We start from the raw sequence: 19,902 nt of genomic DNA on the forward strand, positions 1-19,902 counted from the left end.
TTCTCAAAGATCTTCTAAATACCACGAGTGTTCTGCTGTATTTAGGGACATGTTGCAAAAAGAAAGATCCTCCATCAGAAAAAAGCGATGTGCTTGTTTTTATGAATCCAACTCAAACATGCTAGTCAAAGATCCTCTGTATAAGTTCAGTGTTGTGTTTTTTTAGGACTTAATACAAAAACATGAGTAAGAGATCATATATAGCAGTGGTTCTCAACCTTTTTTCAGTGATGTACTCGCTGTGAACATTTTTTTTAATTCACGTACCCCCTAATCAGAGCAAAGCATTTTTGGTTGAAAAAAAGAGATGAAGTAAAATACAGCACTATGTCATCAGTTTTTTTATTTATTAAATTGTATAACAGTGCAAAATATTGCTCATTTGTAGTGGTCTTTCTTGAACTATTTGGAAAAAAGATATAAAAATGACTAAAAACTTGTTGAAAAATAAACAAGTGATTCAATTATAAATAAAGATTTCTACACATAGAAGTAATCATCAACTTAAAGTGCCCTCTTTGGGGATTGTAATAGAGATCCATCTGGATTCATGAACTTAATTCTAAAAATGTCTTCACTAAAAAAGAAAGCTTTACATTAATATTTATGGAACATATCCACAAAAAATCTAGCTGTCAACACTGAATATTGCATTGTTGTATTTTTTTTCCCACAGTTTATGAACTTACATTCATATTTTGTTGAAGTATTATTCAATAAATATATTTGTAAAGGATTTTTTAATTGTTGCTATGTTTTAGAATATTTAAAAAAAAATCTCATGTACCCCTTGGCATACCTTCAAGTACCCCCAGGGGTACGCGTACCCCCATTTGAGAACCACTGGTCTATACGACAGGAATGTCCATCCATCCATCCATTTTCTACCGCTTATTCCTTTTTGGGGTCGCGGGGGGCGCAGGCGCCTATCTCAGCTACAATCGGGCGGAAGGCGGCGTACACCCTGGACTAGTCGCCACCTCATCGCAGGTGACAGGAATGCCCTACTGTTTTTAAGGAAAAATTGCACAAATGCTGGTCAAAGATCTTCTATTTAAGTCATAAGGGCTGGGCTGTTTTTAAGGATCCTGGCAAAGATCCTCTATTATGACCGAGTATTTCTTAATGATTTACCACAGGTGTCCTTTGTATACACTGTAGCGTTATTGTTTGTTGAGACGAGCGACTTCCCACTCCCGCCACAGTTTTATTTACACATCTCCATACTTTTGTTTTCCTATTTTGAGGACATGCCGTGAATACCCAAATGGAGCTAAATGGGAGCAAAAATGTGGCAAGGGCTGCAATAATTCAGGAGCTGTTTGCATTTTAGGTGGTGGCAATGACAGCATAAGTGAGGGAAAAAGCATTTCTGATGCAAATGTCACTTTCTAAACTTGTCAACAGCGCACATGGCAGCCCTCCCAACTCAACACTACGCTGACCACCGCATTGTTTGTCTTCATCCTTTAAAAAGACAACAAACCCACTCAGGATGTTCTAGTGTTTTCCGTTTTGTTAATATCAAATCTATTTCAGAGATGCGTCATTTTGTATCATTGTAATAATTACTCATCTGTAATTTACCATACATCGTGTTTAATTTCCATAGATCTTAGTTTTTTTTCCTTTAAAAATGATTCATTGCTCTTTTTTGGCTGACCACCACCTGAACCGACATTTTTTCGCTGGTTTTAACTCTGTCTTGAGTGTAAAATTAAAGGATGTGAGTCAAGCGGCGAGAAAGGCAAAGTGCGGTTTTTGAAAACCACTCTTGAGTTTTTTGGAGGTCAATTTAAAAGTTGTGTTTTCAAAATGTGAGGTCACCGAGGCACATGATTGTTTACAACCGTGCAACGCAACATTAACAGCTAACGTTATTCTAACTTTTGTTGAGTGCTGCCTTTAGGTGACTCTTAGCAGTCAAGGCTTTAGGGCAGTGGTTCTAAAAATAGCAACAATTCTAAAATCCTTTATAAATATATTTATTGAGTAATACTTCAACAAAATATGAATGTAAGTTCATAAACTGTGAAAAAGTACAACAATGCAATATTCAGTGTTGACAGCTAATTTTTTTGTGGACATGTTCCATAAATATTGATGTTAAAGATTTTTTTTTTTCTGAAGAAATGTTTAGAATTAAGTTGATGAATCCAGATGGATCTCTATTACAATCCCCAAAGAAAGCACTTTAAGTTGATGATTACTTCCATGTGTAGAAATCTTTATTTATAATTGAATTACTTGTTTATTTTTTAACAAGTTTTTAGATATTTTTACATCTTTTTTTCCAAATAGTTCAAGAAAGACCACTACAAATGAGCAATATTTTGCACTGTTATACAATTTAATAAATCAGAAACTGATGACATAGTGCTGTATTTTACTTCTTTATCTCTTTTTTTCAACTAAAAATGCTTTGCTCTGATTAGGGGGTACTTGAATTAAAAATTTGTTCACAGGGAGTACATCACTGAAAAAGGTTGAGAACCACTGCTTTAGGGTACTGCTTTTGAATGACTTAAAACCAAACTTTTAGCTAGCACATTAGCTAAAGTCATCAAAGTCGTACCTTTCTAAAAATTATTTGGTGTTTAACAGTCTTTTGAATCATACAAACAAGCATGGTAGCCATTTTAGGATCCATATTTTTTTTCATGTCAGGAATATGACAAACATTCATCCTTAATTGTCAGTTGTCAACAACCCAAAACGTTGAAATTGGACCAAAAATTCAACAAATAAATCCATCTGAAGCCGCAAAAAAATAAAAGCTATATATAAGTCTTATAATGAAGGCAACACATGATGTAGGTGTTTGAATTAGCTATAATAGCATACTATTTAAATGCCTGTGTCACAGGCTGAAGCAAATCTTTGTTGACAGAAATGTTGAAATTTAATATTTATTTTTGAAATTTTTACTACATTAGAAACCATTAGTAAATCAGAGGCTACTCAGAAGGTGAGATAACTCCTGGAAATAACTGGCTTTTAATAGCCAAAAAGGTATAGATGCGTGTGTCCAAGACAAAGGAAAAGGTAGGCTGTCTTCTTTTAATACATTTTACAATCTTTGGCAAGATAGGTACTGTTTGCTGTGGTCTGGAACAACATGGCATACAAACAACTATCTGAAATGCAACTAATATTACATACAGATAATGTGTCATGAGACAGGCATAACTAAAGTATATACAAAGAGGATAAAAGTAAAATATATTAAATGAGCTCAAATATACCTACAAATGATGCATAATGATGCAATATGTAGATGCAGCTAACCTAAATAGCACGTCACGCACAGCATGAAACATTTGGTGGACAAAATCAGATAAAGGAGTGGAAAATTCTACATGTAAACAAACTGTTGCGTCACAGTCCACACTATAGTGAGTTCAAGAACCGCCGAAATTAGGACAAAATGATGTACACAAAATACTCTCATCAGTGACGCATACACACAAACATTTTAATCTTTCAAACAATTAGGAAGGTGTCTGTCATGTTTGTCCTCAAACAAAAAACATATTAACACAAAATAATAATTTTTCCCCCCCATATTTTCCAATTTTCAAACCGTTTTTAAAAATGCTCCGGGGATCCACTAAGGCTACACTAAAGCGCCGCATGCGGCTCGAGAGCCGTGGGTTGCTGACCCCCGAACTAAAACAATTTTAAAATTAATGAAAATATTATACTGTAATGTACCGTATTTCCTTGAATTGCCGCAGGGCATATAGTATGCGCCTGCCTTGAATTACTGCCGGGTCAAACTCGCTTCGCAAATTAGGTAGCGCATTCTTAGTATTACCGCCTGGTCAAACTCGTGACGTCACGAGTGACACTTCCCCTGTCATCATTTTCAAAATGGAGGAGGCTGATTTCAATACCGGTAATTTGAAATCACATAAAGGGAAGAAGATTAAGAGCTATTCAGTAGGATTTAAGGTCCAAGCTTACATCACACTCAATTTTTTACTGCATGCCTTTGGTAAGTGCCTGAGTGAGAAGAGGTTTTAAAATAATTAGCGCATGCTTACTTTTACCGCATGCCTTTGGTAAGCACAGGAGAGAGAAGAGGTTTTAAATTAATTAGCGCTCCGGCGGCAATTCAAGGAAATACGGTATTCACCATTTGTTGAATTTCTCTTTTCGTCATTAAGTTAGGAAGATTCAAAGTTTACTATTGAAAAAGTAACAATTTGATTATATTTTGTAGACTTTTGGCTAGCACTTAAAGCAAAACTCTGTGGCTAAACAAGGCTAGGCTAACCTACGCAGAACTAGGGTAAGCTGGGCTAGGTAAATTGTGACTAAGATAAATTTCCTCAACATTCTCACTGATGACAAATTTCATTCATTCATTCATTCATTCATTCATTTTCTCCCGCTTATTCCCTTTGGGGTCGCCTATCTCAGCTACAATCGGGCGGAAGGCGGGGTACACCCTAGACAAGTCGCCACCTCATCGCAGGGCCAACACAGATAGACAGACAACATTCACACTCACATTCACACACTAGGGCCAATTTAGTGTTGCCAATCAACCTATCCCCAGGTGCATGTTTTTGGAAGTGGGAGGGAACCCACTCATTCACGGGGAGAACATGCAAACTCCACACAGAGAAAGTTCCAGAGCCTGGATTTGAACCCAGGACTGCAGGAACTTCGTATTGTGAGGCAGACGCACTAACCCCTCTTCCACCGTGAAACCCCATGACAAATTTCAAAGTTCTGCAAATGATATCGAAAAATCTTCAATCTCTGGGTAAACAATCCCAACATGACTAAGAACACTATACTGCATTATACTGAACATGTGTTCATATTGTACATGCAGGCTGGATTGTCTTTATCTTTGAGTTTGGAGAGATACAATGTTTGCCATCAAAAAAGTAACAAACTTTGATTTGGTTTCACAGGCGTTTAGCTCACACTGAAAACACAACTCTAGGTAGGCTATAAAATAAAGGCCAAGGCAAATGTCCTCAAAAGTCACTCCAAAAACATTAAAAGTCCGTCAAAGTTTTGCAAATGATACAGAGAAAAACACATTTGCTTTGTACACAACGGAAAACATTTTAAAACCATTGAATAAACGTTGTGTCCTATTCCTAACAAACCTCACCTTAGTCCTTTCTCACGCCACACTTGACACTTGCTTATCCACCACTCAAAATTGTTTTCATTATAATAAACTTTGATCCTCGCAGCTTGCCGTAGTTCGAGTAAATGTCATAGATTGACCGAGCTAACCAATCCCAGACCAAGCCATCAACTCCATCCATTTTCTACCGCTTATTCCCTTTCGGGGTCGCGGGGGGCGCTGGCGCCTATCCCAGCTACAATCAGGCGGAAGGCAGGGTACACCCTGGACAATTGTAAATAATGTAAATAATTCAATGTACATACTATGATGATTAACTTGTGTGATGACTGTATTATGTTGATAGTATATATTTGTACCATGAATTGATTAACGTGGACCCCGACTTAAACAAGTTGAAAAACTTATTCGGGTGTTACCATTTAGTGGTCAATTGTACAGAATATGTACTGAACTGTGCAATCTACTAATAAAAGTATCAATCAATCAATCAAAGTCGCCACCTCATCGCAGGGCAGCCATCAACTCTCTGTGCCTTAATCTAACCAACCACAGAAGGCACCACGCCATAAAAAAACAATCAGAAGCAATTTAAGGCGGGTCTTGGCGTCTCTTTTACAGTGTTGACAACTTGGCGACTTTCTCTCTAGTGACTTCTCTTAGTGGCTGTCTTTCTCCGAAGCGACAAGCGACTGCCATGGTTTACAGAGTGAGATGTAAATGTTTCATTGCTGTCGCATTTGAAATAAAAACAATCCCTTTCGTTCATGTCAATGAGCCAGTCAATACATTTTATCACAACCCCTCGGTGTTTTGATCGAATTTGAAAGTATAACATTTAACGATGTAGAAGAACGAAATATACAACTAAACTAAGAATAAACAAAATAAATTTAAGATACAATTCTAATCATAATGGGCATGTCTCCCACTTAGGGTTGTACAGATACCAATATTTTAATATCAGTACCAAAATGTATTTTGGTACATTTGTAAATAAAGGGGACCACAAAAAAGGGCACTATTGGCTTTATTTTAAATAAAAATCTTATGGTGCATTAAACATATTTTTCCTATTGCAATCGAACAATTTTGGTCTTGCATAAAATAGTGACCATACAAGACAACTTGTCTTTTGGTAGTAAGAAAGCAAACAAAGGCTCCTAATTTGTCTGCTGACAAATGCAGTAACATATTGTGTCATTTCTCATTCTATTATTTTGTCAAAATTATAAAGGACAAGCTGTAAAAAATAATTATTCATCTACTTGTTCATTTACTGGTAATATCTGCTTATTTTCCATTACAACATGTTCTATCTCTACACTTCTGTTAAAATGTAATATTCACTTATTTTTCTGTTTGATACTTTACATTAGTTTTGGATAATACCACAAATTTAGGTATTGATCCGATACCAAAGTCGTTACAGGATCATACATTGGTCATATTCAAAGTCCTCATGTGTCCAGGGACATATTTCATGAGTATTTGAATATAACAAGAATTTTACATTTTTTTTATCATGATACAAAATATCAATGTAATCATAGTATTATCAACTGGATCCTACTATACTATAGATAGGCATTTGTTTACATTCAGGCGGGCTAGCTTGTGTTAGCGGTCATGCTGCTGAGCTATTGTATCCTCCTACAGTGTGGAATGAAGCATGTTTAGCTATTCCTCATCCTGCAGGGGTGATGAGTTAGAAACTCACTTTGTAGCCATGGAGGCGAGGATTAGTGATTTAGAAGTAGCTACTGTAAAACACTGCCGACTGCGGATGGACGTTCGCTGCTAGCTAGCCATGTTTTAAAGCACCTCTTCCTGAGGGCGTTTCAGTGTTATAGCTTCACCTTTACTGTTCGTTTTTAGGCCAAAATGCGTCCGTTCTCCCTTTTCTGTCCACACACAGTGTCTGCTTGTAAGTACTCCGTGATTGTGCGCTGCCGAACATGCTCCTCTGCTCGTATAATTAGCAATGTCATGACGTGACGATACGCCGGTACTTTTCAAATGGAGGATTGTACCGTTTTTGATTCAATAGTACCACGATACTATACTAGTGCCTGTATACCGTACAACCCTACTCCCACGACAGCGTCCATTGTAATCAATTGTACGAATGAAGCAATGATATTGTGACTTGATCAACAGCCATACAGGTCACACTGAGGGTGGCGGTTTAAAAAACTTTAACACTGTTACAAATATGCGCCACACTGTGAACCCACACCAAACAAGTATGACAAAACACATTTCGGGAGAACATCCGCACCGTAACACAACAGAAGAAATACCCAGAATCCATTGCAGCACTAACTCTTCCGGGGCGCTACAATATACACCCCACCCCCATCTCTCAAATTCGGAGGTCTCAAGGTTGGCAAATATGACTGTCTGTCACTGCCAGAGGAGGTTCTCTGTCCTGAGTAGGAGCTCAGGTCTCCGTGCATCAAACATCCGCTGATATTTTGGGTGTTTTGTTTCCTCCTGTTGTTCTCCTCTTGACACTTTTGGGATTTAAATAAATGTTTGTAAACTGTTACCAACTGCGTGCCTTGCCATCCTTGGTTTGAAAGTCTGGTTTGCAAAGGTTACATTACCTTCACCCGAAGTGGCGTGTGACAGATATCAACTTCAAGCAACTATAATGACAGCCAATAGCTACTTTCCTTGCAGAGGAGTCGTCAACACTGAAAGATGAAGAGAGATCAGGAAAGATTAAGGACATTGAGGATGGAGATGTAGACGAGATACAAATTGAGAAGTCAGAGACAGAGAATGAGACAAAAGATCCTGCAGGGAAAACCGTGGAGAGGATTTTCATTTGTAATTTCTGGTGAATTAAGACTAGCATTAGACGGCCAGAGTGCAGGGAGAGCGGCTGGGGGTGACCACATCAGTTTTAAGTGTAAATGTAATTGTATAAATTCAAACAAAATCTTTGACAAAAAAGGCCACTCTTGTCATTTTCTGAAACTTGGCAGCCGTGCAATTGTGTATCTCTGGGTAAACATCTTCAACATAACATTGTACTGTATTAAACTCACCAGTTGTTCATCGTGTTAAATCTCCAATGAAGAATTTCTTGATCTTTCATCCAGGAGAGATTCAATACTTGCATACACTTGTGAAGAACATAATGGCTTAGCAGTCTTGAGTTTCCAATAATTTCTACAACTCTTATTTTTTTGTGATCCAGTGATTGGAGCACATACTTGTTGGTCAAAAAAAACATTCATGAACTTTGCTTCTTTTATGAATTTATTATGGGTCTAATGAAAATTTGACCAAATCTGCTGGGTCAAAAGTATACATACAGTAATGTTAATTTTTGGTTACATGTCCCTTGGCAAGTTTCACTGCAATAAGGTTCTTTTGGTAGCCATCCACAAGCTTCTGGTTGAAATTTTGACAACTCCTCTTGACAAAATGTGTGCAGTGCAGCTAAATCTTTTGGTTTTCTGACATGAACTTGTTTCTTCAGCATTGTCCACACGTTTAAGTCAGAACTTTGGGAAGGCCATTCTAAAACCTTAATTCTAGCCTGATTTAGCCATTCCTTTACCACTTTTGTCGTCTGTTTGGGATCATTGTCCTGTTGGAAACACCCAACTGCGCTCAAGACCCAACCTCCGTGCTGATGATTTTAGGTTGTCCTGAAGAATTTGGAGGTAATCCTCCTTTTTCATTTTCCCATTTATTTTCTGTAAAGCACCAGTTCCATTGGCAGCAAAACAGGCCCAGAGCATAATATTACCACCACCATTATTGACGGTAGGTTTGCTGTTCCTGGGATTAAAGGCCTCACCATTTCTCCGCCAAACATCCATCCATCCATCCTTCCATTTTTTACCACTTGTCCCTTTTGGGGTCGCAGGGGGTGTTGCATTCGGGCGGAAGGCGGCGTACACCCTGGACAAGTCGCTACCTCATCGCAGTCCTCCAAACATATTGCTGGGTATTGTGGCCAAGCAGCTCAATTTTTGTTTCATCTGACACCACATGGACAAAGATAAGACCTCCTGGAGGAAAGTTCTGTGGTCATATATATATACACACACGTATATATATATATATATATATATATATATATATATATATATATATATATATATATATCCATCCATCCATCCATCTTCTTCCGCTTATCCAAGGTCGGGTCGCGGGGGAAGCAGCCTAAGCAGGGAAGACCAGACTTCCCTCTCCCCAGCCACTTCGTCCGGCTCTTCCCGGGGGATCCCGAGGCATTCCCAGGCGAGCCGGGAGACATAGTCTTCCCAACGTGTCCTGGGTCTTCCCCGTGGCCTCCTACCGGTTAGACGTGCCCTAAACACCTCCCCAGGGAGGCGTTCGGGTGGCATCCTGACCAGATGCCCGAACCACCTCATCTGGCTATATATATATATACATACTGTACACAGATTTTCTTAACCCAATATGGCCCCCGGAGTTAAAAAGTTTGGGGACCCCTGTATTGTAATATCCATTTGTCCATAGTGTTAAAGGCCTACTGAAACCCACTACTACCGACCACGCAGTCTGATAGTTTATATATCAATGATGAAATATTAACATTGCAACACATGCCAATACGGCCTTTTTAGTTTACTAAATTGCAATTTTAAATTTCGTGCGAAGTATCCTGTTGAAAACGTCGCGGTATGATGACGCGTGCGCGTGACATCACGGATTGTAGCGGAGATTTTGATCCAGCACCGATCACAGCTAGAACTGGTCTGCTTTAATCGCAAAATTACACAGTATTCTGCACATCTGTGTCGCTGAATCTTTTGCAATTTGTTCAATTAATAATGGGGACGTCAAATAAGAATGATGTAGGTGGGAAGCGGTGAATTGCGGCCGCCTTTAGCAACACAAACACAGCCAGTGTTTCCTTTTTTACATTCGGCTCTTACCGTAGACATGAGTGGAGAGTTTGCGTCGTTCCTCCTGCAGCTGTGGACTCTCTTGCCTCCTCCCACCGACCGTCAGATGCTTACTCCGTGGAGGGAAAAAAAAAAAATCTCAGCCCGGCTGCCTTGCCTCGTCGAGAAACGTGGCTTCCCTCGGAGACACTGGCGGTCACCACACCCGTGGCTACACCCCTCCGACTTTCAGGTATGACTATATAATCTCATTAAAACTCTAGTAACACAATAAGCAGATAAGAGATTTTCCTGAATTATCCTAGTAAATGTGTCTAATAACATCTGAATCGCTCCGACTGCCCTGTCTCTTTTTTTTTCCCCAGTCCTTCACTCTCACCATCCTCATCCACGAATCTTTCATCCTCGCTAAAATTAATAGGGGAATCGTCGCTTTCTCTGTCCGAATCACTCACGCTGCTGGTGACCATGATTGTAAACAATGTGAGGATGTGAGGAGCTCCACAACCCGTGACATCACGCGCACATCATCTGCTACTTCCGGTACAGGCAAGGCTTTTTTATTAGCGACCAAAAGTTGCGAACTTTATCATCGATGTTCTCTACTAAATCCTTTCGGCAAAAATATGGCAATATCGCGAAATGATCAAGTATGACAAATAGAATGGAACTGCTATCCCCGTTTAAATAAGAAAATCTCATTTCAGTAGGCCTTTAAATATCCAGTGAGGAAATTATTTACCTTTGAGGTAGGATGAATTCAATTTCTGCCATTAAAATGGAACACCAACTTTGATTAGATGTCATAGGATTTTAGGTAGCACAGGAAGCTAGGCTCAGTTAGGCAAGTGACCCAGACAAAGTTCTCAAAAGTCAACGTTATCAAAGTTATATCCTTTTAATTTTACAATAAAAAGTCATCAAAGATCTGCAAATTATATTCTGAAAACCCTTTCAAAACCATTGAATGAAACTTTATTTGTCATACTCCTAACATTTTTGTATTTATTTCTGGGTAAAAAACATCCACATGAATGACAAGAATGTGTGAAAGTAAGCCAAAAGAGATCTCTAGTGCGTTTGTTGGCAGGCCGGAACGCAAATTATGTTTTTTTTCTTTAGTGTGAGACAGCATTATGACCCTTTTCTGTGTGGTCCATCAGCGACTACAGAGTCCTGTGGCCTCCTGCTGCTTCTGCCTGGCTGGCCCTTACTCCCCTCCTGCTGGCTGCTGCCCCCTCTGCTGGGGGCAAACTGGCATGGTTGACCCCGGTTAAAATTCAACTGGACTCACAATAGACTTTCTTCTTTTTTTGTTTTGTTTTGTCTCCATGACCTGGTCAGGGTCGAAAAGGAAAGGAAGTGGAAGCTACAGACACCACTAGTAAATGTTGATTTGATTAATATAGCATTAAAAGTGCTATAAAAAATATATATTATTTTGAAATACATTTCACAACGTAAGCATTAACGTTGCTTATACATAAATGCAAAAAAATAGAATAATAAATATATGGCAATAATTTAATTCTCAATTTGGCCAAAGGGGCAGATCACCCCCAAAAACACAAACACTGGGTTTGAACCTGTAAGATACAGATGTATCTAAAACTAAACATAATAAAGTAGTAGTTTCCGCAGTTATTTCACAATAAAACTTAGTTTTAGATCAAAGTAAAAAAGCCAACAGTTATCGGTACTTACCGTGGAATAAATATCTATTTACATAGCAGTTAATTGGACTGAGGAAAATGAACCAAGTAAAGCAGTTGAGTGTTCAGAAAAAAATCTAGCTTATATGAAATAGTTCAGAAAATATATGTTAAAGATGTTAATTTAGCCTACTGACGTGTATTAATAAATGGTTGATTTATATAGGCTATATAAATCAACCATTTATAAATAAGTTCAGAAAATATTTAGAACAAATATAGCTGGAAGTGTAGTAAATTTGTTTGGGTACCTGTTCATGTAGGAATTGTGGGTAATGAACTAGAATATACATAACATGTTTTTATATGTTTATATATTTATATACAAATATATATGTTTATATAAATATGTATATATATATCTATATATATATATAGATATATATATACATATGTGTGTGTGTATATACACACACGCACACACACACACACACACACACACCACACACCACACACATTCTTGTATTTGTTAACTTCCTGAGACCCTCCAAAAAATGCTTACCTCTTTAGGACCACCCTTTCTAGATATATAAAGATTTGTATTTATAACATTAATAATATATACAAACTATGCATACGTAAAAAGCTTGTTGTGAAAAATTTGTTGGAATTTCACAAGAAAAATGTGACAATTTACCACAAGAAAAACTTGGAATTTCGGCAGTATTATTGTAAAAGTCGTAAAGTTACTCAACACAAGTCATAATTTTTCAAGAAAAACAAAACATGTGTGCAATATTATGACAAAAGTTGGAATTTGACTCCATAGCAGTCGCAATTTTACAAGAAAAGCTTAAAATGTTGGCAATTTTATGATAATAATCGGAAATTAACTCGGCAAAATTATGACAAAAGTCATAATTTTACCAAAAACATTTCACTATTTTGTAAGAATAACAAACAAATTGGCAATGTTGTGATATAAGTCAGAACTTTATATGACAAATGTTTTGCATTAAAAAGTAATAATTGTACATAAAAAAATAAGTTTTATGAGAAAATATTGCAATATCACAGAAACGGAAAGAATTTGAGATATTGTTCCTAAGTTTACAAGAAAAAAAGTCAACACATTGTGAGAAAAAGAATGCTTTTGGTTCATTTATTTTTGTTGTTGAATTTTTTTGTTTGTAATCGGTTTGTATTCTTCATTATTTACTTCAAGTTATTACAGTATGTCTCTACATACATACTTATTTAGTTTTTTAAATTGATTTTAGCCAAAGGGGGCGCATCTCAATTTCTTACACACACTTGTTACATATGTTGGCCAGAGGAAGAGCACTTCACATTTTTGCACACACTTGTTATTTCATATGTTGACCAGAGGGGGAGCCCTTTTAAAACCGACACACAGTCAATCTGAAAAATCCCTCCTATTTGGGACCAACCTCATTTTGATAGATTTCACCACCAGGGGTGCAAATGAGACATTCTCTATTAGATGCAATGGTTTTCTGTATTGGGACCATGATGGTCCTAACTTCTTCATATGGAAGATACTTTTCCTTGTTGATGTCTCAAGAAGGGCAGAAATACAAGAACACACACAAACACATGCACACACACGCGCACACACACACACGCATACACACACACACACACACACACACACACACACACACACAGCTCAGCTGAAAAAAGATGGTAGAGAGGAAGTCTAAAGTCACTTGAATTTGAGACTTTTGTCAAAATATTGAGGTCCTCTCCAAGGTTTCTCATAGTCAGCATTGTCACTGGCGTCCCACTGGATGTGAATTCTCCCTGCACACTAGGTGTGAGTTTTCCTTGCCCTTTTGTGGGTTCTTCCGAGGATGTCGTAGTCGTAATGGTTTGTACAGTCCTTTGAGACATTTGTGATTTAGGGCTATATAAATAAACATTGATTGATTGATTGATTGATTGATGATGCCGGTAGGCAAAAGACAGTTTTAATAAGTGTCGTATGAGCTTTAACCTACAGCTTGATGCGCAACCATCTCAGCCCAGACAAGCCGAAAGATAAGTCCTTTGAAGAGCTGGTACTCATGATTAAAAATCACTTTGACCCAAAGCCCAGTGAAAATGTCCAAAGGTACAAATTTTACTCTCTTAATCGCATGCCTAATATGAAACAGTTATGGAATATGTGGCCGAGCTGCGCCGTTTAGCACAATATTGTAATTATGGCGCCTCGCTGCAGCAGAGGTTTAGAGACAGGGTTGTTTTGGGGATAAATGATGACCGAATTCAAAGGCGTCTCCTAGCAGAAACTGATCTCACTTTCGACAAAGCTCTGGTACTCGCAGTATCACACAAGACCGCAAGTAAAAATGTGCAAGACCTGCATAACGGCGGATCGGCGAAATGTTTCAGTGTGAACGATCGACCGCATGAGGCGTGCCGATTTAAAGGGGACGGCAAAGAGTGTTACCGGTGCCCAGGGACCGGTCACGCTGCCGCAGACTGTAAGTACGAACGAGAGAAATGTCATGCGTGTGGCAAAGTTGGACACGTCGCAAGAGCCTGCAGAAGCAAAGCAAAAATTAAAAAGAACACACAGGGATTGGTATATGAGTAATACAGAAAGCAGAGTGCACACTACCATTGGTCAGGCTTGCCACTGACAGTTTGTTTCTGTTTCAGTTATTCCTCTGTGTGTGATTAGTATTTCCTGTCTTTAGTTCCTGTCAGCACTCTTATTTTGGTTCAGTTTCCTGTTTGTCTCCCTGTGTGCTGTTTTCTCTCAGCTGCGGCTGATTGGCACCTGGCCACACCTGTGGTCAATCACCCCGCTCCTATTTTACCTGCTTTGTTCCTCCAGTCAGTGGTGAATTATTGTCATGTCGATGCCGCTCTTGTCATTGCTACCTGTCGTGTTTTGTCAATGCAGCGTTGCGGTAAGCTTTATTTGATTGCAGTTTTTAGCTTACTGCCTTTTGTTCCTTGCTTCCAAGTTTGTTTTGATATTATTAGTACGACTTCTGTTTCTTACTAGATACCTGCTAGCTTCACTGCTAGGCCTTTTTGTTTGGTATCCGCCCACGTGCGCACTTTTTGTTTGTACCCTTTGTTTTTATTTTGTTCTAGTCATTTTTATTAAATCATGTTTTCCTATCCAATGCCTGCCTCCATCTCTGCATTTTGGGGTCCGTCCGTCAACAACAAACTTTGACACCATTCTCACAAAGTGTGTGAAGCAGAGGATGACAGTAAAAGTGATGACTCTGAACATAATGCCTTCACATTGAACTGTGTCAAGAGTGGAAAAAAACTTTTCGAAACAAACTGTACAAATTAGGATGTGGAAGTGCAACACATTTGAAGAAAGTAGACCCCTTCACTGTGAATATGAAACTAAATTAAAAAAATTTATCTTTTGAAATTGACCGTGGATGCTGCCTTACTGTCATGAATAAAGAGACATTCAAAAAGATATGGAGACAGGCCGACCTGCCTAGTCTGAAACCCATCAAAACCTACTCAGTGGCCTAGTGGTTAGAGTGTCCGCCCTGAGATCGGTAGGTTGTGGGTTCAAACCCCTGCCGAGTCATACCAAAGACTATAAAAATTGGACCCATTACCTCCCTGCTTGGCACTCAGCATCAAGGGTTGGAATTGGGGGTTAAATCACCAAAAATGATTCCCGGGCGCAGCACCGCTGCTGCCCACTGCTCCCCTCACCTCCCAGGGGATGAACAAGGGGATGGGTCAAATGCAGAGGACAAATTTCACCACACCTAGTGTGTGTGTGACAATCATTGGTACTTTAACTTAACTTAAGCTGGAAACTTACACAGGGGATCATGTTAAAGGCCTACTGAAATTAGATTTTCTTATTTAAACGGGAATAGCAGGTCCATTCTATGTGTCATACTTGATCATTTCGCGATATTGCCATATTTTTGCTAAAAGGATTTAGTAGAGAAAATCGACGATAAAGTTTGCCACTTTTGGTACTTCCTGAAAAAGCCTCGCCTTTACCGGAAGTCGCAGACGATGACGTCGCAAGTGTGGGGGCTCCTCACATATTCACATTGATTTTAATGGCAGCCTCCAACAAAAACAGTTATTCAGACCGAGAAAACGACAATTTCCCAATTAATTTGAGCGAGGATGAATTATTCGTGTTTGAGGATATTGATAACGACGAACTAGAAAAAAAAAAATTAGTTAAAAAAAAAACGCTATAGCATAGGGACGTATTCTGATGTTTTTAAACACATTTGCTAAGATAATAATGGGAAATCCCTTATCTTTCTATTGTGTTGCTAGTGTTTTAGTGAGTTTAATATTACCTGATAGTCGGAGGGGTTTGTCCACGGGTGTCTTAACGCCATCTCTCACGGGTGTCGACGGCAGCTGTACGGACGACACAAGCTCAGCTGATATCCGGTAAGAAGCAACTTTTTAACCACAATTTTCTTACCGCAACCTGCTGGTTGACATTCGATTGGGATCCAAGTCTGCTTGACCGCGCTCTGATCCAAAGTAAAGTTTCAGCTCTGGGAATTTTAAACAAGGAATCGCCGTATGTTTGTGTGGCTAAAGGCTAAAGCTTCCCAACTCCATCTTTCTACTGTGTCTTCTCCAATATTAATTGAACAAATTGCAAAAGATTAATCAACACAGATCTCCAAAATACTGTGTAATTATGCCATTAAAGCAGACGACTTTTACCTGTGTGTGTGCGTAGCGCTCACACTTCCTAACAACGCGTGAGGTCCTGCGTACACTTCATTACACAACGTTTCCAAAACGAAACTCCCGGGAAATTTAAAATTGTGATTTAGTAAACTAAAAAATCCGTATTGGCATGTGTTGCAATGTTAATATTTCATCATTGATATATAAACTATCAGACTGGGTGGTGGGTAGTAGTGGGTTTCAGTAGGCCTTTAAAGTGACTGGTGTCAGAGTAAAATACCGGCAACAGAGAAAGACACTTCTCCTTATTGTGGTCGACGGGGTTGGCCCCAACTTGCTTGGACGAGGATGGCTGGAGGAAATACATTTGGATTGGAGTGAGGTCAAGAAAGGACACACAAATGAAAAAGTACACCAAGTCAAAACAACAGAAAACACTCTACAGCAAGTATTAATCAAGCACGAGAATGTGTTCAAAGAGGAGTTGGGCACCCTGAAAGGCACCAAAGTGGCCACTCATGTGACACCGGACGCCACCCCGCGCTTCTTCCACCCAAGGTCTGTTCCTTTTGCCATGCGCGCAAATGTCGAAGAGGAAATAGACTGACTGTTGAAAGAGGACGTAATCTCACCAGTGAAATATGCTGAATGCGCGGCACCGCTGGTGCCAATTCTGAAGCCAACAGTGGCTGTAAGATTGTGCGGTGACTATAAACTTACCGTAAATACCGTGGCTTCTTTGGATCAGTTTCCAATACCCAGAATAGAAGACCTGTTCACAGACCTTTCGGGAGAAACGCAGATCTCCAAATTGGATATGAGCCACGAGTACCAGCAAATTCTCCTGGATGGGGAATCCAAGAAGTTTGTGACAGTGAACACACACCGAGGTCTAAACACCTACAAAAGATTCAGCACCCACCATATTCCAACGGACAATGGAAGGCCTTTTGAAAGCAATACGCTGGTGGCGGTGTATTTAGATGACATTTTGATGAGTGGAAAAAATGAGACAGACCACCTGAAGAACCAAGCCGAGGTGTTGAGCAGGTTGGAGGAGGTGGGGCTCCATCAGAAAAGGAGTAAATGTGCTTTCATGCAACAGGAAGTGGAGTATTTGGGACACAGAGTGGATGCACAGGGGTTCCACCCAGTACAAAACAAAGTCAAACCCATAATGGAGGCTCCCACTCCGACAACTATCACTGAACTGAAAGCGTACTTGGAGTTGTTGAACTATTACAACAATTTTCTGCCCAACCTGGCAACCCTGCTGGCACCCTTACATGAGATGTTGAGGAAAAATGTCAACTGGCAATGGCAAGAGAAACAGGAGGTCGCATTTCAAAAATCAAAGATGCTGCTATACTCAGCTGATGTGTTAATTCACTACTGTGCCGACAGAGTTACTGCTCTCATGTGATGCGTCACCCTACGGTTTTGGAGACGTACTTTCGCTTATGTCACGCTTACTATGGCCTGCAGAAAAGAGGTATTCCCAAATTGACAAAGAAGGCTTTGCCGTAATTTTTGGAATTAAAAACTTCACAAATATTTGTATGGTTGAATTTTCACTATTTACACAGATCATAAGCCGTTGATCTCTCTGTTCGATACAAAGAAGCCTATTCCTCAAGGGGGCTTGTCAAGAGTGCAAAGATGGACTGTGACCCTAAGCGCTTATGAGTAAAACATTGTGTACAAACCAGGGAAACACCATGCAAATGCAGATGCACCCAGCAGATTGACCTGCCAAGACACAGCAACAAAGCAGGAAATGACAGAACAGGTGTTAATGATAGATGTCCTGGATGATGCATTAGGAGACACCAAACAAATTAAACGCTAGAGCGTTAAAGATGTCATCCTGTCCCAAGTCCATGAGTATACCTTAAAAGGTTGGCCGGAACAAACAGATGCTCGTTTCAAACCATATCAGCAAAGGAAAATGGAACTAAGTGTGAGGGATGGATGTGTGCTCAGGGGAGTCCGAGTAGTAATCCCCACAAAAGGCCGAGAGAAAAACTAAATCTCCTCCACCAGACTCATACGGGAATGTCAGAGATGAAAGGCTTGGCAAGGTCATACGTCTGGTGGCCAGGTGTGGACGAGAGCATTGAAAGAGAAGGGCAGTCGTTGTGTAGAATGCCAACAACATCACATGTCACCACCTACCGCACCACTACATCCTTGGTAATGGCGGGAGTCGCCATGGTGTGGACTGCTTGGGGTGCTTCTTAGGTGAGATGTTCTTGCTCATTGTAGATGCACACTCCAAATGGATGGACATTTACCCTGTGAAATCATCTACATCCCGTGCTACCATTGAGAAACTATGTCAGAGCTTCAGTGTGTTTGGCCTGCCCAAAAAGACAATGGGACATGTTTCACAAGTGCTAAATTTGAGACATTCATGAAACAAAACAGCATTGAAATGTAAAGTCAGCACCATTCCATCCGTCTTCCAAAGGTCTGGCAGAGAGGGTGGTGCAGACTTTTAAGGAGGGGACGAAGAAGATTAAAGGTGACACACTGCAAACCAGACTGTCCAGGTTCCTGTTCAGTTATCGAATCACACCACATGCAACAACTGGCTTGCCACTTGCTGAACTGATGATGTCAAGACAACTCCGATCAGCTTTCGACCTCCTCATGCCTGACCTTAAGACAAGAGAACAGCAAAAGCAGTTGAAACAAAAGGAACAACAGGACGGGAAGAAAAGACCGAGGGGATTCGCACCCGGAGACAATGTGTTCATCAAGAACTTTGCCTATGGTTCCAAGTGCCAGCTGTGGTTGAGAGCTCGTCAGGACCAGTGTTGTACACTGTCATTATTGGAAGTGGTCAAGTCCTGAAGCGTCATGTGGATCAGGTTAGAGGAAGATTAACAGACACTGTTCCCTGCGAACCTGTTGCACAGCCTAAGCTGTCTGACACCGAGAAGCAGGCTTCCAGGGCTTCTTGCCGGCCGTGATGGACACCCAACCACCGCCTCTGCCGTGCAAGCCAACAAAACTGCAGCTTACTCTTTTTGTCGTGTCCAGCTTCTCAGGCAAATCATGTAATTGATGTAGATGCCCATATTGGCTGTACAAATTTACTTTACAAAAGAAAAGTGTGGGATACTTCTCTTGTTTCCTTATTTGTATTTGACTTTATTAAATGTATCTATATTATCATTTGGTGTAGACCAGGAGGGGATAGAAAGAGAAAAGGAAGACGGAGGGTGAAATTGTGGGGACAAGAGGGGTAAAAGACAGAGAGACAAAAACAACAACAGCAAACACAACAATAACAACAACAACGATAGAACAACATCAGCAAATAGGATTTGTACGAATCTGATAGTAAAAGTGATATCAAAGAAGCAGTTAGTGAAATAAATAAAAATACAGAAATTACAATGATTATTATTACACTACAAATGGAGAAATACTAATACCAATAGAAATAGCACTATTGATAATGAATAATAATAATTTACCTCTATTATCAACAATACAATTGTTTAAATGCAACAAAACATATATGTAATGATAACTTGAAATACAAAAG

Source organism: Nerophis ophidion, linkage group LG14, assembly GCF_033978795.1.
Source record: "Nerophis ophidion isolate RoL-2023_Sa linkage group LG14, RoL_Noph_v1.0, whole genome shotgun sequence".
In the NCBI taxonomy this organism is placed as follows: Eukaryota; Metazoa; Chordata; class Actinopteri; order Syngnathiformes; family Syngnathidae; genus Nerophis; species Nerophis ophidion.